General features: G+C 38.8%; 1 protein-coding gene across 2 annotated transcripts in view; it reads right to left on the reverse strand.

Annotated features, from left to right (window-relative positions):
• The window catches only part of LOC104008227 (synaptotagmin-15-like), a 78,290-nt gene that overhangs the window by 25,377 nt on the left and 31,532 nt on the right, over positions 1-21,381 (reverse strand). The window contains exon 1 of one of the 2 annotated variants that reach the window (XM_063780848.1): positions 9,730-9,813. The exons of the other annotated variant lie outside the window; for it this stretch is intronic. The gene's annotated coding sequence lies outside the window, so the exon portion shown is untranslated. Of the gene's footprint in view, positions 1-9,729; positions 9,814-21,381 lie in introns of those variants that run through there. 2 annotated transcript variants of the gene reach the window in all.

Here is a 21,381-nt window from a genome sequence, read left to right on the forward strand (position 1 = left end):
GCCCCTCTGCCCCGTCCCTTCTGCTCGATGTGGGCAGTGTCGGAGGCCTGCTGTCTTCTGTGGCCTTTGGGAAGGAGAGTTTATCTTGGCAGGGCTTCCCCAGCTCAGTGCACATCAGGCCCTCGGGGAAAATGTGGGGAGCGAAGAGTCACTGGTGGGTGATGTGGGCAGCTCCCGTGACTCCTCTACATTCAGGGCCATCCTCAGGAGATAAGGTAGCACTGCCCCTTTGCAGGGTTTAAGAATGTTAAGTGAGCCGTGTTTGAAGGGAACATGGTCCATACTCTGGCGTGTGTGGGTGCCCAGCCAACTTCCTCACCTAAGGGTGAAAGTGACACCCTGGGGCTCCTGCTGGTTACCCCACTGGCTGTTGTCTATCCCACTGTCCCTGTCCTTGTCTTGGCTGAGCCATTCCTAGGAAGCAGAACTTGTGCTTCCTCCACCTCTGTGTCCCACCTGAGCCCTACAATCTGCCCCTAAATGGGCACAGTGGGGCTGACTGGGGGGCTCTGGTAGACTGAACATACGTCCCCCGCCCAGTTCCTGTGCTGAAGCCCTAACCCCCAACGTGATGGTATTTGGAAGTGGGGCCTTTGGGAGTTATTCAGGGTTAGAAGAGACCATGAGGGTGGGGCCCTAATGATGGGATTAGGGCCCTGGTAAGAAGCAGAGACCCCAGAGCTCTCTCTCTCCCTGACACGAGGACACAGTGAGAAGGCGGCCATCTGCAAGCCAGAGAGAGAGCCCTCACCAGAACCTTGCCCACTGGGATGCTAACCTCGGACTTCCAGCCTCCAGACTGTGACAAATATATTTCCTTTTTTAATATGTGCCACCACCCCCAAGTCTATGGCACTTTGTCCTAGCAGCCCTATGTGACTAGGACAAAGTCCATAATCTCAAGAACTTCCTTCATGACTGGTATCTGGAAACTGTGCATCAGAGCCACGGGAAAGAAAGGCTCGGCCCTTTACAACTGTCAGCACACCTCCACCCCAAGTGCAGTGTATCACACATGAACCAGGAGAGCCTGGGACGCAGTGAGTTGTGCTTCAGTTAATGTAGAGATCTTCACTGAACCACACATAACCATTGAAGTAACCTGCTGTTTACAGTCTCTATCATGCTCTGCCAAGAGAGTTATTTTACAGTGACAAAACTTCTCTTCTGGTGCCCTGACACATCCTAGGACTTTGATGTTGGTAATTCTTTCCCCCCAGCAAATGTTGGTTCTAAATCCACAGAACTACTTGAGAAACTAGATGCAAAATTGTAGTAGGTTTAAATTATCAATACTCTTTTTTTATTTTTATTTTTTGAGACAGAGTCTCTCGCTCTGTCACCCAGGCTGGAGTGCGGTGGTGCGATCTCGGCTCACTGCAAGCTCCACCTCCCGGATTCACGCCATTTTCCTGCCTCAGCCTCCCGAGTAGCTGGGACTACAGGCGCCCACCACCACGCCCGGCTAATTTTTTGTATTTTTTAGTAGAGACGGGGTTTCACCATGTTAGCCATGATGGTCTCGATCTCCTGACCTCTTGATCCGCCCGCCTCGGCCTCCCAAAGTGCTGGGATTACAGGTGTGAGCCACCGCACCTGGCCTATCAATATTCTTTATATGTTTTGCTATTCCCATTTAGAAGAGGGAAACTGTAGCTATACACTTTCTAGTCATGTTCTTTGGTGATTTTCCTGCACAAACCAACACTGTTGTTCAGAAATATAATTTCCCCTAGAATTACCCTCCATCCAAAACATATTGTTATTCTATCACAGAGATAAATAATGGCTTTCCAAATCCTGGTTAAAAAAACCAAACACTCTCTTCTTCTCTGTATTTTTCCAGAATAGGCATAGATGATGGCAATTGTGTTTTACTATCTTTTTTTTTTTCTTCTGAGATGTTAGTTTTCTAGGATATGGAAATCTTAGGATTCATAAAAAATGAAACAACTTTTTGAAATGTTAGTTTTCCAAAATTGGACAATCTTTTTGAGCCATTCTATTTTTAGGACTATTGGTTAGCTAACTTTAGAGCCTTTAATGTTTCCTTATTATTTCAAACAATAGAGAACTTTCTTCCCCCCCACGTTTTGAGACAGGGTCTGGCTCTGTCACGCAGGAGGCTGTCTGTAGTGCAGCGGCACAGTCTCAGCTCGCTGCAACCTCCGCCTCTTGGGCTCAAGTGATCCTTCCACCTCAGCCTCCTGAGTAGCTGGGACTGTAGGTGCAGGCCACCACATCTGGCTAATTTTAAACAATAGAGAACTTCCAAAACAAAAGTTCTTTATTAATTCTTCAAGAAATCTGTTTTTTACTTAGTCGATTAATGTCCATTTCATGTTGCCTCAATAGCCCATGTATGAATCACTCTTCTTGCAGATTTTGTTCAGTTTTGTTGTATGTAGACCCATCTTTCTTTGATTGAGTTGGTTTCTTTGATTGAGTTGATTTGTCTGTATTATATATCAGTCAGTATTAAAACCCAAACAATACCTAAGCCAAAAAAGCAATGTAGGCACCTGTGAACTCACACACTTGGTTGCAATTGCTTCAGTAAAAAGGACAGTTTACACTCAAATTGAAGCAACCATTATGTTTCCACAAACAACATTCCTTATTATCCCACCTCACCTTTTCATTCTTCCTATGCTGTCTAATCTGATTCGGTACAAGAGATAAGGCAGGTACTGCTAAATGATAACTTAGATGCAGGGGCCATCATGAAAATATTCATCCCATATCTTACATTAAGCAAACTACTAGCAACTGTTTGTTGAAAAGTATAAATGAATAAATGAAAATAGGACAGATAGGCAGTGTGGGAAGCTAAAATATGGAAGTGTTATTGCTTTGCTTTATGTGGTATAATGATCCGATTTTATCTTCCCAGCTCTCCCAGGAAGTATGCAGAATAATATTTATTTCATATTGTGGGTTTGGCAATCAAGACAGAGAGGCTAGATGCTTTACCTAAAGTCATCCAACAAATATTTGGTAGAACCAGTGCTAGAATGCAATAAATGGAAACAGAGTTTATTTCGTGTTTCTTTTCCTGATACTTGCCCTATTCCTGACAAATGAATAATGGCTTCAAAAGGTGTCACTTGTTGCTAGGGCTAAAAGGATAAATTTTACCTGTAATACCATAGCACTTACTATTAGTTAACGACCTAGTATTTATTCTCTTTTTTTTCTTTGGAATGTGTAAATATTTGCCTCCCAGGAAGCTCACTTTATCCTCTCCTCAGGAAAAAATCCTGATTTGGTCTGAACCAATCTTGGTAACTATCTTTCTTGCCAGTTTTGTTTTAGGAATGGGCACGCAACTCAGTTCTAGCCAATGAGATAAGAGGAGCAGTCTACTGGGGAGTTTCTGGGAAAGTTTGTTTTTCTTGTCCTAATAAACAAACAAGTAATGGGGTCACTGGATTGGAGATCCTATTGAGTCAAAGGAATATTGAATTTGACACAGTAAAATAGTCTGGAAGGAAAGGAAATGATATTCAGTAAATGAAATGCTGAAAATTGATATTATGAAGGTGGCGCAGTAGTTGTTATTGATTAAATCAAACAGTTGAGATTAAGAAAGTTTAGCCAGGACAAGTTATATAGCACAAATCATTTCAGGTAAGGAAGTTAAAAAAAAAACCCTGAGAGGCTAGGAAGTCCTGGCTCCAAACTTCTGCTCCTGCTGGACTTGAGCCCCACTAGCTTCTCATCTTCCACTAATCTATGCACCCCTCCTTTCCCACTCCTCAAAAGCCGAGCTCACTCAACAACTTTAATTTTATTCAAATAAATTATTTACACAGACATTTTGTTTTTAGTAGATGTTATTAGTGATTAGGAAAAATGAAAGAGATTGACATCTTTCAATTGACAGAGATGCCAATAATTTTAAGTATAATTTTTTAAACACTTTGTTCTTAAAATGAGAAAGAAATGCAAGGAAGGGATCACTACCCTGGGCGTTAGCATGTCCGAATATGATAACTAAACCTGCTGCAATTATCTTGCAACCAGGGAGGAGCTAGCTTGAAAATAAAGCCAACAAAGATGACAAGCAGAAAGTGGAAAGAACCTAAGTCATTGATGATGCTATTGAGCTGATGAATTAAACCTGGAGTGTATGTTCCATGGGCTTCTGTAAGGAATTAAAATATTTTTACTGTTTAAACCAGTGTTTCATTGTTTTCTGCAGAAATCCTAATTGGCATAAAGAAACTATTGACCGACTAACCCCACTGCAACCTCACCTGACCCCTTAGGATGTCCTTTCATGCTTTTCTTGATTTTGTTGAAGTTATGTATTGAGAATAATGGAAAATCACAGAAGGTGATTTTCTGATCCCAACTCCTTAGCTATGACCTTGTGTCTCTAGCTCATGATCATGGTTTATGAAGCATGGGAAGGACTGGGAAAAGTAGAAAGTAGGTAGGTAAGATGAGATGTCTGATGATGGAGGTTATTGGGGTCAGGACAGGTGGGTAGGCAAGGTGAAGTGTGTAAGCTAAGCAGGAAATGCAAATGAAAATCAGAGAGAAGGTACCCCTTCAGAACAGATTCTTAGAAAGCCATTATTAGGAACATATGGGCCATATCTTTGAGAAGAGTTGTGGAATTCACATTACAGTAATGGCATCATGTAGATTCATGCTCTTCTCTCAGGGAGAGAAATCAATATTTATAGGATATCAAAGGGTCTTCATCATGTGTCTCAGTCTGTTTTTATTGCTATAAACAAATACCTGAGGCTGGGTAATATATAAGGAAAAGAGGTTTATTTGGCTCACACAATTCTGCAGGCTGTACAAGAAGCATGGCGCCAGCATCTGCTTCTGTTGAGGGCCTCAGAAAGCCTCCATCGTGGTGGAAGGCAAAGGGGAACCCATGTGTCACATGATCAGGGAGGAAGAGAGCAAGAGAGGGGAGGAAGGTATCAGATTCTTTTTAACAATAAGATCTCACGGGAAGTACGAGTGAGAACTTAATCCCATGAAGACAGCACCAAGCCATTCATGAGGGATCTGCCCCCGTAACCAAAACACCTCCCAGTGCGCCCCACCTCCAACATTGGGGATCAAATGTCAGCATGAGATTTGGAGGAGACAAACATTCAAACTTTATCATTGTACTTGTTTTCTTCAGAAATAGACCAAATTGATATGTTTCATGATGACATTATGATCTAAAAATGAGAGTTTATTTCAGTTTGTCCTGTATACACCCAAGAGGTCCAGGATATTATTCTGTCTGTCTACCACAAGTCCTGCAAACTAGAAGATGGCCTTAACAGTCAATCTAGGGTGGTTCTGCCCAATGGCCTTTTGTCTTTCCTCAGTATCTTCCAAAGCACATAATAATATTCTATCATGAATTATATGAAAGCTGTTTACATGGATTAAACAGTAAATCTGACAAACAGGCTGCTTTTTGATGACTCTAGACATATTTCTTCTTACATTTTAGACATTTGAGAAAAAAGTCAAATTTCTTAATACTTTATGTTCAATTGAGTTTGAAGCCATAAAGAGGAAGGAAATAATAAGGATTAGAGCAAAAATAAATGAAATAGAGAATAGAAAAACAATAGAATCAATGAAACAAAAAATTAGTTCTTTGAAGAGATCAACAAAGTTGACAAAGCTTTAACTAGATTAAGGAAAAAGAATACTCAACTACTAAAATCAGAAATGAAAGACACTACTACTGATTTATAGGAATAAAAAGGATTGTAAGAGAATTCGTATAAGAGCTATATGTCAAAAAATTGGATAACCTAGATGAAACAGACAAATTCCTAGAAACATACAAACCAATAAAGTTGACTCAAGAAGAAAGAATAAATCTGAATAGATCTATAAAAAGTAATGATATTCAATTTTGGTTGAATCAGCAAGCAAAACTCTCCTAACAAAGAAAAGCCCAGGAACTGATGACTTCGCTGGTGAATTCTACCAAACGTTTAGAAACGAATTAACACTAATCCTTCTCGAACTCCTCCAAAAAGCTGAGAAACAGAACCCTTTCTGAGTCATTCTATGAAGCCAACATTACCCTGATACCAAAGCTAGACAGACAATACAAGAAAACTATAGCCAAATGTCCCCTATGAATGCATTATAGATACAAAAATCCCCAACAAAATACTAGGAAATTAAATTCAGCAGCCCTTAAAAGAACTTTACACTATGACCAACTGAGATTTATCCCAGAAATTTAAGAGTGGTTTAACGTATGAAAATCAGTCGATGTAATACACCAAGTAATAGAATGAAGGAGTGAAAAACTCATGATCATCTCAATTGATATAGAAGAACATTTGAGAAAATCCATTCCTCCTTTATGATAGAACTGTTCAACAAACCAGGAATAGAAAGGAACTGTCTCAACATGATAAAGACCATGTATTAAAAACTCACGACTAACATCATTCTCAATGGGGAAAAATTTCAAGCTTTTCCACTAAAATCAGAAGCCATGGATGCCTGTGTTTGCCACTTCTATTCAACATAGTATTGGCAGTTCTAGCCAGACCCATCAGGCAAGAAAAAGAAATAAAATAAATCCAAATTAGAAAGGAAGAAGTAAAACTATCTCTATTTGCAAGTGATATAAGTGTAGAAAGCCCTAAAGAATACCAAAAATAGCCTCTTAAAGCTAATAAACAAATTTAGCAAAGCTTCAGAATACAAAATCAACACACAAAAATCAGTCGTGTTTCTACACACTAGCAGTAAAAGATCTGAAAAGGAAATTAAGAATTTTTTATTTACAGTAGTACCCAAAAGAATAAAATATTTAGAAATCAATTTAACCAGGAAGGCAGAAGACTTGTACACTGAAAACTACAAAGCATTCTGGAAAGAGATTAAAGTAGACTTAAATAAATGGAAAGAGATCCTGTGTTCATAAGTTGGAAGACTTAATGTTGTTAAAATGACAACGCTACTCAAAATGATATGTAGAGTCAATGTAATCACGCTATTAAAATCCCAACAGCGCTTTTGGCAGAAATGGAAAAACCTATTCTAAAATTCATATAAAATTCCAAGGAACCCAAAATAGCCAAAATAATCTGAAGAGGAACAAAGTTGTAGGACTCACATTTTCTGATATTAAAATTTACTACATAGCTATAGTAATTGAAATAGCATGGACTTGGCACAGAGATAGACAATATAGACCAATGGAATAGAATCGAGAGGCCAGAACTAACACTCACATCTATGGGTAATTAATTTTCAGCAAGGGTTCCAGGACCACTCAATGGGGAAAAGGACAATCTCTTCAACAAATGGTGTTGGGGAAACTAGATACCCACAAGCAAAAGAATGAAGTTGGACCTATACTTTTACACAATGTACAAAAATTAACTCAAAATGGATCAAAGACCAAAATTTAATGCTATAAAACACTTAAATATTAAATGCTATAAAACTCTTAGAGGAAAACATACTGAAAAATCTTCATGACCTTGGGTTTGACAATGGTTTCTTAAATATAACATCAAAAGTACAAGTGATGAAACAACTGATAAATTGGACTTCATCAAAATTGTGTATCAAGTGACACTATAAAGAGAGTGAAAAGATAACACAAAAAATTGGAGAAAATGTTTGCAAATCATATATCTGACAAAAAACTAATATACTCAGGCATTTCTTTATGGCAATGCAAGAATGGCCTAATAAAATACCCAAAAGAATTGAACGCATAAAGAATCCTACAACTCAACAAATAAAAGATAAATAACTCAATTTTTTAATGGACAAAAGACTTAGACACTTCTCTAAAAAAAAGACATGTAAATGGTCAATAAGCAACTCAAAAGATGCTAAAACCACAATGAGATACCACTTTGTACCTACTAGAATGGCTATAATTAGAAGAAAAAATAACTAGTGTTGTTGAACATGTGGAGAAATTGGAAACCTAGTATACTGCTGGTGGGAATGTAAATGGTTTAACTGCTGAGGAAGATAGTTTGGCAATTCCTCAAAACGTAAAACAGAATTATCACCCAGTAATTCTACTCTTAAGTATATACCGGATATAGTTTGACTGTTTGTTCCTATGCAAATCTCATGTTGAAATGTAATTAATCTCCGGTGTTAGAGTTGGGGCCTGGTGGGAGGTGATTAGATCATGGGAGTGGTTTCTCATGAGTGGCTTCACCATCTCTAGCTGTCATCAAGATTGTGAGTTCTCACAAGATTTGATTGTTTAAAAGTGTGCAGCACCTCCCCACTTCCTCTCTTGCTCTGGCTTTTGCCATGTGACATGCCTGCACCCACTTTGCCTTCCATCATGATTGGAAGCTTCCTGAAGCCTCCCTGGAAGCAGATGCTGCTATGCTTCCTGTACAGACTGCAGAAATGTGAGCCAACTAAACCCTTTTTTCTTTGGCACTTACCCAGTGTCAGGTATTTCTTTATATCAATGCAAGAATGGCCTAATACAATACCCAAAAGAATTGAAGACAACAACTTAAACAGTGACTTGTACACTAATGTTCATAGCAGCATTATTCACAATAGACAAAAGGTAGAAACAACCAAAATGTCTATCAAAAGATAAACGGATAGGCCAGGCACGATGGCTCACGCCTGTAATCCCAGTACTTTGTGAGGCCAAGGTGGGCGGATCACCTGAGTTCAGGAGTTCGAGACTAGCTTGGCCAACATGGTAAAACCCTGTCTTTAAAAAACAAACAAACAAAAAGATAAATGGATAAACAAGATGCAGTATATACATACAATTATTATTCAGCCATAGAAAAGAAGAATGGAATACTGATACATGCTATAAGATAGATGAACCTTGAAAACATTATGCTAAGTGAAATAAGCTAGACACAAAAGGATAGTGTATGATACCATTATGTGAAATATTTACAATAGGCAAATTCATAGAGACAGGAGGTAGATTAGAGGTTACCAGAGGTTACCAGGGGCTGGAAGGAGAGGAAAATGGGAGTTTTTGCTGAATAAGCACAGTTTCTATTTGGGGTGATGAAAGGGCTTTGGTAATAGATGGTGGTAACGGTTGCACAACATTGTAAATATAATTAATACCACCAAATTGTACAGTTAAAGATGATTAAAATGGCAAATTGCATATGTCTTTCTCTGTTTGTGTTGCTATAAAGGAATACCCAAGGCTGGGTAATTTATAAAGAAAAGAGGTGTATTTAGCTTATGATTCTGCAGATTGTACAAGAAGCATGGCACTGGCATCCACATCTGGTGAGGGCCTCAGGCTGCTTCCGCTCATGTCAGAAAGGGAAGGCAAGCCAATGTGTGTGGAGATCACATGGTGAGAGAGGAAACAAGAAAGAGGGGGGTAGTGCTAGGCTCTTTTAACAACTAGCTCTTGGCCAGGTGAGGTGGCTCATGCTTGTAATCTCAACACCTTGGGAGGCTGAGGTGGGAGAATCTCTTCAGCCCAAGAGTTCAAGACCAGCCTAAAAAAAAAAAAAAATCCCATAAAACCTAGCTCTCACAGGAACTAAGAGACCAAAAACTCACTCACCTGCAACCCAGGGAGAACATTAATCTATTCATGAGGGATCTGCCCCATGACCCAAATACCTTCCATTAGGCCTCACCTCCAACACTGGGTATCCAATTTCAACATCAGATTTGGAGGGTCAAATACCTGGGCTACATACCCTTGTCTCTAGAAAAAATATATAAAATTTAGATGGGTGTGGTGACGCATACCTGTAGTCTCAGCTACTTTGGAGGCTGAGGCAGGAGGATCATTTCAGCCCAGAATTTTGAGGCTACAGTGAGTTATAATCAGGCCACTGTACAACAGCCTGCAAGACAGAATGAGACCCTATCTTTAAAAAAATAAAAATAAAAATAAATTAATTACTTTTAAAAAGACCTTACATTGCATGTTGGTAAACATAAGTACATTTGTTGGGACTATGAAATAATTCACCCACAGGATCAATGTTACAAATTGTTATTTGCATCTCAATTTAGTTCGTTCAACCCAGAATTCACATTTGCCATAAAACTGTAGTCAATGATTCAATTAAACTACTGATAACCAAAGGGGAAAGCAACATATTGAATCAGAAATAGTTTTATCAACTGGTGTCACCAAAGAAAAGCAGGTTTCACTAGTGTTGAGAAAGTAGAAAGTTTTCTATTGATTATGGAGAAATTTCAGTTCAGTTTCTAGAAGGTTAAATGCCCCAATTTCTTTTTTTTTAATGACTGTGTTAAACTAAATAATGGCCTCCATTATTTCCATATGCAAATCCTCAGAACCTATCACTGTTACGTTATATGGCAAAAGGGAATTTGCAAATGTGATTAAGTTAAGGATCTTGAAATTGGGAGATTATCCTGGGTTATCTGATGTCCCCAATGTACTCACAAGGATCTTTATAAAAAAGGAAATGTGAGACAAAGGGAGAGAAGGTGATGTGATGAAGTAGAGGTCAGAGTGATGTGGGGGCTAGATCCAAGGAATGTGGGCAGCCTCTAGAAGCTGAGACAGACAGGGAAATGGATTCTCCTCCTAGAGCCTCCAGAAGGAAAGCAGCCTTGCCAACCCATTTGAAACTTCTGATCTCCAGATCTATACAATAATACATCTGTGTTTTTTTTTTTATTTTTATTTTTTTAGGGACAAGTCTTGCTCTGTTGCTCAGGCTAGAGTGCAGTGGCATGGTCTGGGCTCACTACAGCCTCAACCTCCCAGGCTCAAATGATCCTCCTGCCTCAGCCTCCTGAGTAGGTGGAGCTACAGACATGTGCCACCACACCTGGCTAATTTTATTTTTTGTAGAGATGGGGTCTCACTATGTTGCCCACCCTGGTCTCCAACTCCTGGGCTCAAGCAATCCTCCTGCCTCAGCCTCCCAAAGTGCTGGGCTTAGAAGTGTGAGAGTCACAGTTCCTGGCCAATCTGTGTTATTTTAATGTTTAAGTTTGTCATAATCTGTTACAGCAGCAATAAAAAACTAACAAAATGACTAATTTTGCTTCCAAACCCATTGTCTCCCTCCCTTAAAATAATTTTATCACAATAACTATTTTTATATTACAGTCACACACCACATAATGACCTTTTGGTCAATGACAAACTTCATATACAGTGGTAGTTCCTTAAGATTGCAGTGGAGCTGAAAAATTTTTATTGCCCAGATATGTCAGAGCTGATCATGGCACAACACATTACTTACATATTTGTGATGATGCTGGTGTAATCGAACCTACTGTGCTGCCAGTCCTATAAAAGTATGGTACATACAATATGTACAGTACATGGTACTTGAAAATGATAATAGACTACTGCGTTATTGGTTTATGTACTTGCTATATTATACTTGTCTTATTATTTTAGAGTGTCTTTTTTATACTTAAAAAAAAGTTAACTGCAAAACAGTCCTTCAGGAGGTGTTCCAGATAAGGCATAGTTACCATAGGAGATGGCAGCTCCATGCATGTTACTGCTCCTGAAGACCTTCCAATGGGAGAAGATAAGGAGGTGAAAGACAGTGATATTGAAGACCCTGGCCCTGTGTAGGCCTAGTCTCATGCGTAATGTGTGTTAATGTCTTTTTGTTTTTTGTTTTTTTTTTGAGACTAGGCCTCACTATGTTGGCCCACGCTGGAGTGCAGTGGCTGTTCACAGGTGCAATCATATTGCACTGCAGCCTCGAACTCCTGGCCTTGGACAATCCTCCCACCTCAGCCTTCTGAGTAGCTGGGATTATAGGCTTGCACCATAGCACCTGGCTATGTCTTCATTTTTAAACAAAAAAGTTTGAAAGTAAAAAATAAATAAATAAAAATTTTTAAATAGAAGAAAGCTTATAGGCTGTGTGCGGTGGCTCATACCTGATATCCCAGCAATTAGGGAGGCTGAGGCAGGCAGATCACTTGAGGCTAGGAGTTTGAGACCAGTCTGGCCCACATGGTGAAACTCTGTCTCTATTAAAAATGCAAAAATTAGCCAGGCATGGTGGCACACTCCTGTGTCCTAAGCTGCTCGAGAGGCTGAGGCATGAGAACTGCTTGAACTCGGGAGGCGGAGGTTGCAGTGAGCCAAGATCATGCCACTGCACTCCAGCCTGGACAACAGAGTGAGACTCTGTCTTAAAAAAAAAAAAAAAAGAAAGAAAGAAAATGAAAAAGAAAAAACCTCACTGTAGTCTCCACCTCCTGGGCTCAAGCAATCCTTGCACCTCAGCCTCCTAAGTAGCTGGGACCACAGGCACACACCACCACACCCAGCTAATTTTTGTATTTTTTTGTATTTTTTTTTTTTTTGGTACAGACAGGGTTTCATCATGTTGCCCAGGCTGGTCTTGAACTCCTGGGCTCAAGAGATCCTCCTGCCTCTGCCTCCCAAAGTGCTGGGATTACAGGCATGAGCCACTGTGCCTGGCCTAAGTGTACCACTTTATATCTTCTATAGTTTACTTTTACTGTACCTTTTCTACATTTAGGTACACAAATATTGACCACTATGTTACAACTGCTTATGGTATTCAGTACAATAATAGGCTGTCCAGGTTTGCAGCCTAGGAACAATAGACAATGCCATATATAGCCTAGATATGTTGTAGACTATACCATCTATGTTTGTGTAAGTGCACTGTATGATGTTTGCACAACGACGAAATCACCTCATGATGAATTTTTCAGACTATATCCTTGTTAAGTAATGCATGACCTTAATCAGGAATGAGTCACAGCAGTATTGTAATCTTGATGAAGATGTTGATGTAGATAATACTCCCATTTACAATGCACTTGCCAAACACAAGGCATTGCACTGAAAGCTTTACATACTTTATTTAAAAACATTTTACAACCTTTTAGGTAAGTACCATTAACCACTTTTACAGATCAGAAAACAGGGTCTATGAGGTGAAATAATTTGTCATACAGTGGTGATGTAAATATGCATATAATAAAAGAGAATAGGCAAGTCAGAAGTGATTTTTGTATTTCTTTTAATAGATTAAGGGTACTTACTATCAGCAAAAGAGTGAAAGTCTGACAGAAAAGAGAAAGATGGAAAGAAATGTGGGGATGTGCAATTCCTTATGTTGGTTGGTTCAGCAGAGCTTTGCCATTGTTCAGATGGAGTTTAGGCAAGCAAAAGACGACCAGCCATTGCTGGGTATTTGAACATCAGATGTTCATAAGGCTTAGGTATTCTTAAAAGAAAAATTTATTCTCTTAAAAATTCTGAAAAAAAGTTCTCTGTATTAAAACTTCATAATGAACATTGCCACATTGTATATTAGGCACAGATATTATTTGTTGGAGTTTTTGGTAATTGTTACTTTTGTAACTGGAATATTTAATATATGTTTTATATATATTTATTTTATTTATTTATTTTTTGAGATGGAGTCTCACTCTGTCGCCCAGGCTGCAGTGAAGTGGCGCGATCTTGGCTCACTGCAACCTTTGCCTCCCAGGTTCAAGTGATTCTCCTGCCTCAGCCGCCCGAGTAGCTGGGACTACAGGCACGTGCCACCACGCCCAGCTAATTTTTTGTATTTTTAGTAGAGACGGGGTTTCACTGTGTTAGCCAGGATGGCTTCGATCTCCTGACCTTGTGATCCACCCACCTTGGCCTCCCAAAGTGTTGGGATTACAGGCGTGAGCCACCGCTATATATTTTGCAAACAATAGCAAATCTAGAGGAAATTCTTTGAAGTAAGAAGCAGTGGTACTTAAAACTGGCTACTTGTATTTATCATCTCTGTTTCAGTTTTTTAAGAAATTCAAAATTTTTACAGAGAGTTGATAAAAACATTTGATGATTTGGGGTGCAGATGAAGGATGGCTGGTATTTGAAAAATAAATAAATAAAGGCCTTCCTTGATTCTTAATGTTTAGACTGAAGGCTTCAGTGGAGTTTCTTCCTCAGCCTGAATTCCAGTGATAATGTGTCTGTTCTTGACATGAGCAATAACTGGAGTACTTAGGATTAAACAAAATATTAGATGTGCCGGGCCAGAGGAGGTGAGGAAAGTCTAAAGTGATAAGGTGCTAGTCAGCGCAGAGTGGCTGTTTTAGATAGCGTAATACAGCAGACTAGAAACTTGTCGGAAAGGAAAGGTACCAGGCAGGAGATAAATGTACACCCACCTTAGCTAATGTAAGGAGCTGAAAACTCTATTTTGAATTTTTATCCTAAACATGGAAATAACATCCTTATGAGAAATTGAACACTAAACAGACATATTAAACCAATTTTGCTTATTGAGACATCTGTTCATTCATTTATTCAACAGCTATTTACTGAGTGGATACTTGGTAGTTTTTAGGCCTTAGAATTAACCCAAGACAAACTTGTGAGGTAGGAAGTTGCATTTCAGTCATCTCACTACTTTGCTCTTTCTTGAGACTTCAGCCTTCCCTTTCCTCCCTCAGGTTTTGGAGCTTAGAAAATAATAATATTAAAGCTTCAATGACAAGACTGTTTAAAATAAAAAATGGTTGGGCTGGGCACGGTGGCTCATGCCTGTAATCCCAGCACTTTGGGAGGCTGAGGCGCACAGATCACGAGGTCAGGAGATCGAGACCATCCTGGCTAACACGGTGAAACTCCATCTCTACTAAAAATACAAAAAACTAGCTGGGCGTGGTGGCAGGCACCTGCAGTCCCAGCTACTTGGGAGGCTGAGGCAGGAGAATGGCATGAACCCGGGAGGTGGAGCTTGCAGTGAGCTGAGATGGCGCCACTGCACTCCAGCCTGGGCAACAAAGCGAGACTCCGTCTCAAAATAAAATAAAATAAAATAAAAAGTAAAATAAAAAAATAAAAAAAAATTGTTGTGTTCAGTGGGAGATAATGTGTTAAGGAAAGAAAGATGTTAAGTTCTACTACTTGTAGATAGGAGGAATTATTGTGTCCTTTGTATTGTTTTTGCTTTCCTGTCATAAGATATTCCTTGGTTTAATACTACAATAAATACATAAAAATACACATAAGAAACTAAACAATAAAAAGAATGTGTTAAATAATTTTTTTTACCATTTCAGGTTTTTTTTCTTTCTAATTCAGTTAATCAGTCCTGCTTTGCTTGTTTGTCAAGGTTCTTCAACTTGCTTAAAAACTTTTTCAAATTGGTCAAAAATTAATCTTTCAAATTACTACAGGCTTACAAAACTTTTATGCACCATGCAAACATCATGAGATGTAGTATGGGAGGTAAGGAATATTTAACCTGCTTCAAACTTTAAGTATTGGACATTTGGATTGTTTTCCACTTTACCCCATTACCGACAAAGTGGAGCAGATATAACTGATTAATATTTTTAACCAAATATTTTGACTTAAGTATCGAATTGCTTTGGGGTCTTGAAGGATATAATATACTCTGAAAGAAAAGTAGAAGGTGCTGATGATACAATGAATTAGGAGGACCTATTTTGTCGTGGGAACTTTAGAGAAGACTTTTTGAAGAAGAGTCACATGTCCTACCTCAATCAGTCTACAAGCGCAAGGAAACAACTTAGAGTTCGACAAAGTCATATTTATAGATTCATTGCAGTGAGGGAGATCACACACAGAACTGTGAGGCATCTCACTCACCAAACAAGGACAAGATAATCATTATAGGATTTGGGGGAAGAGTAGAGTTTGGGTGAGATTTAAATGAAACCATTTAAGTGGCTTTTGATGAACTCAAAGCAAATCAGGAGTCAACTTCAGGTCTGGGCAGGATCCAGGGTTCTGCTTCCTTGAAAACTAGAAAGTTATAAGACAGATATGGATTATTGTGTCCAGAAGCCCTTTTCTTAAGCTCTGTGGCTGGAATGGAAATGGAGGCTGATTCTCTGTGTCAAAGTGTTTTAGAGTCTCCAAGACACTATGATGTTTTATGTTGTAATAATATAATTTCAAATGACAAAGTTTCTTTTCTAATAGCATAAAATTTTAAAGAACAAAGTTTGTTAGCAAGTAAGAAAACAGTAATCACTCAAAGAATGGGGTTGTTATGAAGCTTTATCGCATGTCTTTGGGATAACTAGTTTCCCGTAAACTTTGCAGCTAGTTTTATCAATGTTTATTAATCCAGCTTGATAAGTGATGGAACAGATTTTTACTTTCTAAGTCCCAGCAAAAGCTTCCCCTAAAAAGAGAGAACCAACCAAGAGACAGGGGAAAATAACTTTCTGGAAAGAACAAAAAAACAAGCATGAAGGTTGTGAGCTGGTTCTGCACACATTTAAGAACCTGAAAACCAATAGGACAACAACACAGGCAACAAATGATTTGAAATGATGGAGAGATAGGGGCAGATCTTTCAGGAAGCTGCTAGCCTTAGTTAGGATTTTGCATTTGATCAAAGAGTAGAGGGAAGTCACTAAAGGATTCTAATCAGGGGAATTACCGAATCTTCATCTTCTAAGATAGAGAATGCATTGTCATAGGCAATAGTGGAAGGTAGATGACCATTTGGAAAGTTGTTGCAAGAGAGGATGATAGTTTATACTAGGGTGGCAGCAGTAAAGAAGGCAGAAATGGAGAGATTCAAGACAAAATTTTAGGTAGAACCAAATGGTCTTAGTGAGAGTTTGAATGTGTAACAGGAGGGAGATGGAGTCAGGGATAATATCCAGGTTCTGGCTTGAATATCCGAGTAGAAGGTGGCATCATTAGGATGTGGAAGACTGGAGGTGAGGCAGGATTGATGGAAAAGAACAAGTACAGCTGTAGACATCTTACATTTGTGCGGCATTTAAGTAAGAATGCCTTGAAAGCATTTGGGTATTTGGATCTGAGGTTGAGAAGAGAGGATTGAGTTGGTGCTAAATATGGAGTCATAGGTATATATTCAAAGCCATGGAAAAAAAAGTAACATGAGAAGAGAAAAAGGATTAGGACCAAGTCTAAAGGAACTACCAAATCCAGAGGTGAACAGGAGGACAGGAGCCAGCAAGGAAGCCCAGGCACCATGAAGATGGCTGAATTCACTTATGAAAAGCTTGGTTTGATGCTTTGATGTTAACTCAGTTGTACTTGTCATCAATTTCTTAGAGAATCGAGAGCTGAAACATATTCTGAACTGCCTTCTATTTTAATTCACTGCTTTGTATTATCTGTAGTCATCTAGTTAAACAATTCCTTTCCTGCAATGCCTGTGATGGAAGCCAGGAAGCATTTATATCTTTGTGAAGCATTTGGAAAATATAAACATGGCCGGGCGCGGTGGCTCATGCCTGTAATCTCAGAACTTTGGGAGGCCGAGGTGGGCGGATCACGAGTTCAGGGGAGACCGTCCTGGCTAACACGGTGAAACCCCGTCTCTACTAAAAAAATACAAAAAAATTAGCTGGGCGTGGTGGTGGGCGCCTGTAGTCCCAGCTACTCGGGAGCCTGAGGCAGGAGAATGGCGTGAACCTGGGAGGCGGAGTTTGCAGTGAGCCGAGATCGCGCCACTGCACTCCAGCCTGGGCGACAGAGCGAGACTCTGTCTCAAAAAAAAAAATAAATAAATAAAAATATAAACATGCAAATGACATCTTATCACAGCACTGAACAGATGTTTTAAATTGCATTTATTTATTTATTTAGACGAAGTCTTGCTCTGTTGCCCAGGCTGGAGTGCAGTGGCGCGATCTCGGCTCACCGAAACCTCCACCTCCCAGGTTCAAGCGATTCTCCTGCCTCAGCCTCCCGAGTAGCTGGGACTACAGGCACGTGCCACCATGCCCGGCTAATTTTTGTATTTTTAGTAGAGACAGGGTTTCACCATATTGGCCACCGTGTTGGCCAGGCTGGTCTCGAACTCCTGACCTTGTGATCTGCCCACCTCGGCCTCCCAAAGTTCTGGAGGCGTGAGCCACCGCGCCAGGCCATTTTTAATTTTATTTTAAGCCTATGTTCTAACCACATCATTTACCTGCAGGTCCTTGGATACAATATGTACTTTTGAGTCTGAGTCTGTGCTCACGTTGTTCCTTCTGCTTAGAATGGCCTCTCTTTCCCCTTCTCTACCTAATCAAGTCCTACTTAACTTTTAAAACCCAGCTCTAGTGGCATGCTCCTCTCTGAGCCTTTTGTTGTTCTAATAAGGCATAACTAATCACTCCTCCTAAATACACTCACAGTATCCAGCTCATTCCATTAGTACAGATCTTTTCATGTTTTACTTTGCTAAGGTATAGACAAATATATCTGTCTCTACCATTGGACTATAAGGTTCTTAAGTGACCATGAGTTATTCAACTTTACGTCCCTCATACAGAGAACAAATCTTGTTGAATTTACTTGCATGTAATTGGAGATGACATGGCAAAGAATAATGTGGATATACCCTGCTCAGCTTCAGATAAACGCTATGACATATGTAAACAAAATATTCAGCTGACTTTTAAACTTTACATCCCATTTTGACTTATATGGGATGTAAACTACATACATGTACATATGCTTCAGACCTTTGAACATGCTGCTTTCTGCTTGGCATATGCCCCTATCTTCTCTCTCCCACAAGTCCACCCATCTCTCAATTTTAGTTTATAGGCTTTTTTTTTTTTTTTTTTTTTGAGACAGATTCTTGCTCTGTCGCCCAGACTAGAGTGCAGTGGTACGATCTCGGCTCACTGCAACAACCACCTCCCAGATTCAAACGATTCTCGTGCCTCAGCCTCCCGAATAGTTGGGATTACAAATGTGTGCCGCCACGCCCATCTAATTTTTTCTATTTTTAGTAGAGATGGAGTTTCACTGTGCTGGTCAGGCTGATCTTGAACTCCTGGGCTCAGGTGATCCACCTGCCTCGGCCTCCCAAAGTAAGCCCGGCCATTTTTTTTTAAAGAGATAATATCTCAGTCTGTGACAGACTGGAGTACAATGGCGCTATCAATTTTAGTTCTAACTAAACTGTCAACAAAATCTTTGACTACCTTCTCTCTCTACCTCAAGATAGCTTGCTCAATTGCAATGTCACCCTGCACTCTCATTTTACAACACACATCATCTTTTAGTTTCTCAGTAAGTGTTGCTTTCTCTCTACAACTGAAAGCTCCAGGAGGCAGGGACAAAACCTGTAGTTTTTCTTTTCTTTTTTTCTTTTTTCAGCAAAGGGAGGGCTGATTTTTTAACTTTTTGAAAATAGATGAAAGTAAACAATAAAATAATAAAACCTCACATGCCATCGCTCAGCCTCCGTAACCATCAACCCATGGCCAATCCTGTCCCTACTGCAACCCTGCCCATTCCCTACACTCACACATTATTTTGAAGTAAGTCCCAGACAACATATGATTTTATTTGTACATATTTCAGTCTGTTTCTGAAATGACTCCTTTTTGTAACATAACCACAATGTCATTATTACACCTAAGAATGAATAATACCTCTTTAATATCATCAACTATCCAGGCAGAATTCAGATTTTTAATTATCTCTTTCAGATAATCTTTTTAATGTCTTTTCTTGAATCAGGATACAAACAAGGTTCACACATTGAGATTGGCTGGTAGTCTATTGTCTCTTTTTACCTACCGATTCACCTTCTATTTTTTCTTTTTGTTTCATCATTTATAAATATAAATACTATTTTTTAAATAGCTATGTCTCCAGTTCCTCACCCAGTCTTGGTCATAGCAGGTTTTAGATAAATATTGTATTTGATGAATAAATGAATGAATACAAGTAATGCATAATTGAGAAATCTCAGGAGATACCAAAAGAAATGTAATTTAATAATAATCTTTGATTTCTCTGATCTCATATTTCTTCAACGTTCTCTAAATTTAAAATTTTATTTGATACATAATAAATGCATACTTTTGAGGCAGAAAGTATTATTCTCTGAAACATTTCTAAGAAATTAATTTACCCTGGAATTGTCATAATTAGTTAATTTTAACTACTTCCCCTATATAAAATTGGTGACTTGGGCAGCAAGACAAAAAAGGTTTCTATTGTTAAGTAAGACTTATTTTTCTTCCTCAAGAAATCATCACTAGTAAGCATTGCAACCTTTACTTTGCTATTGTTAGATGTGGCAACAACTCGTGCTGGACTCGAGAAACTTGTGCAGGCTTGAATTAAATAATTGCTTCTAAATTTGCTTATAAGGAAGTTTATTGTCTTACCAGGGACTAACACTACAAATATGGAAATGGAGTCAAGCAGTGACTCAATGTAGATAACATAATTGGAAACTGGGAGAAAGAATGTTCATTCAACAATAGAGAAAAACTAAAATAAAAGTTAAACTTTACTTCATCAATGCTGGGTCCAAATTAATTAATGAAAACAAATAAAACTATGGTTCCTAGGATAATATTGACAGTATTTTTAAAAGTTTATTATTTTTTAAAAAGATTATTATATGAAGAGTAAAAGTCTTTCTATCTCTCTAGCCTCCCTTATTCAGATTTTCAGAGGTAAAAGCATTGTTTCTTATATATCCAGGCATTTTCCTATCAGAATGTCCAACATATGTATATTTATATATAGTCATGCACCTCATCATTACATTTAGGTCAATGGCAGGCCACATATATGATAGTGGGTGGTCCCATAAGATTATAATTGAACTGAAAATTTCCTATCATGTAGTGACATGGTAGCTTTCATAACCTGGTAACACAGCGTATTGCTCACAGGATTATAGTGATGCGATGCAGACAAACCTACTGCACTGTCAGCTATGTAAAAGTATAGCACATACAATTATGTACAGTACATAATACTTAATAATGATAATAAGTGACTATGTTACTGGTTTATGTATTTACTATACTATACTTTTTATCATTATTCTAGAGTGTACTCCTTCTACTTATTAAAAAAAAGTTAACTGTAAAACAACCCCATGAAGAGTAATATATTCTAGATACACTTCTGTACTTGCCTTTCACACAGTTGATCATGTTGTTCAAATTGTCCAGATTTGGGATTAGTAGCTCCTTTAAGTTGGCTCCGATGTCTTGTAGACTTGGCCCCCATTATTTTGTGAACATGTCTTTACTTTCTGGCACTTTAAATGGTCTAAGCTCATCTTGCATTCCTCCTGCTCTAGTCTGGACTCAGTCATTTCCCCAAGGAGCTCTGGTTCCTTGCATCGAGAATGGTATTTAGAAACCAAGATCTGGAAACTAGTTGTGCTCATTGCTACTGGGATCTCACTGCATGTATATCCATGAGTTCACACTGATATTCCTGCTCTGATTTCAATCTGGAGTTTCTGCTACTTCACAATTTCTCTATTTTAACTCTTTTATCTGACAGAAAACTGGCTCTCAATATCCACAGTGTATTTCTTAATTACTCAATCCTAGTATATACATAAAGTAGTTTCAGAAATACTAACCCATACCCTATGAAAAACAAATTTACTAAAGTACAATATTTTCATACAGTTC

Source organism: Pan troglodytes, chromosome 8 (assembly GCF_028858775.2).
Source record: "Pan troglodytes isolate AG18354 chromosome 8, NHGRI_mPanTro3-v2.0_pri, whole genome shotgun sequence".
In the NCBI taxonomy this organism is placed as follows: domain Eukaryota; kingdom Metazoa; phylum Chordata; class Mammalia; order Primates; family Hominidae; genus Pan; species Pan troglodytes.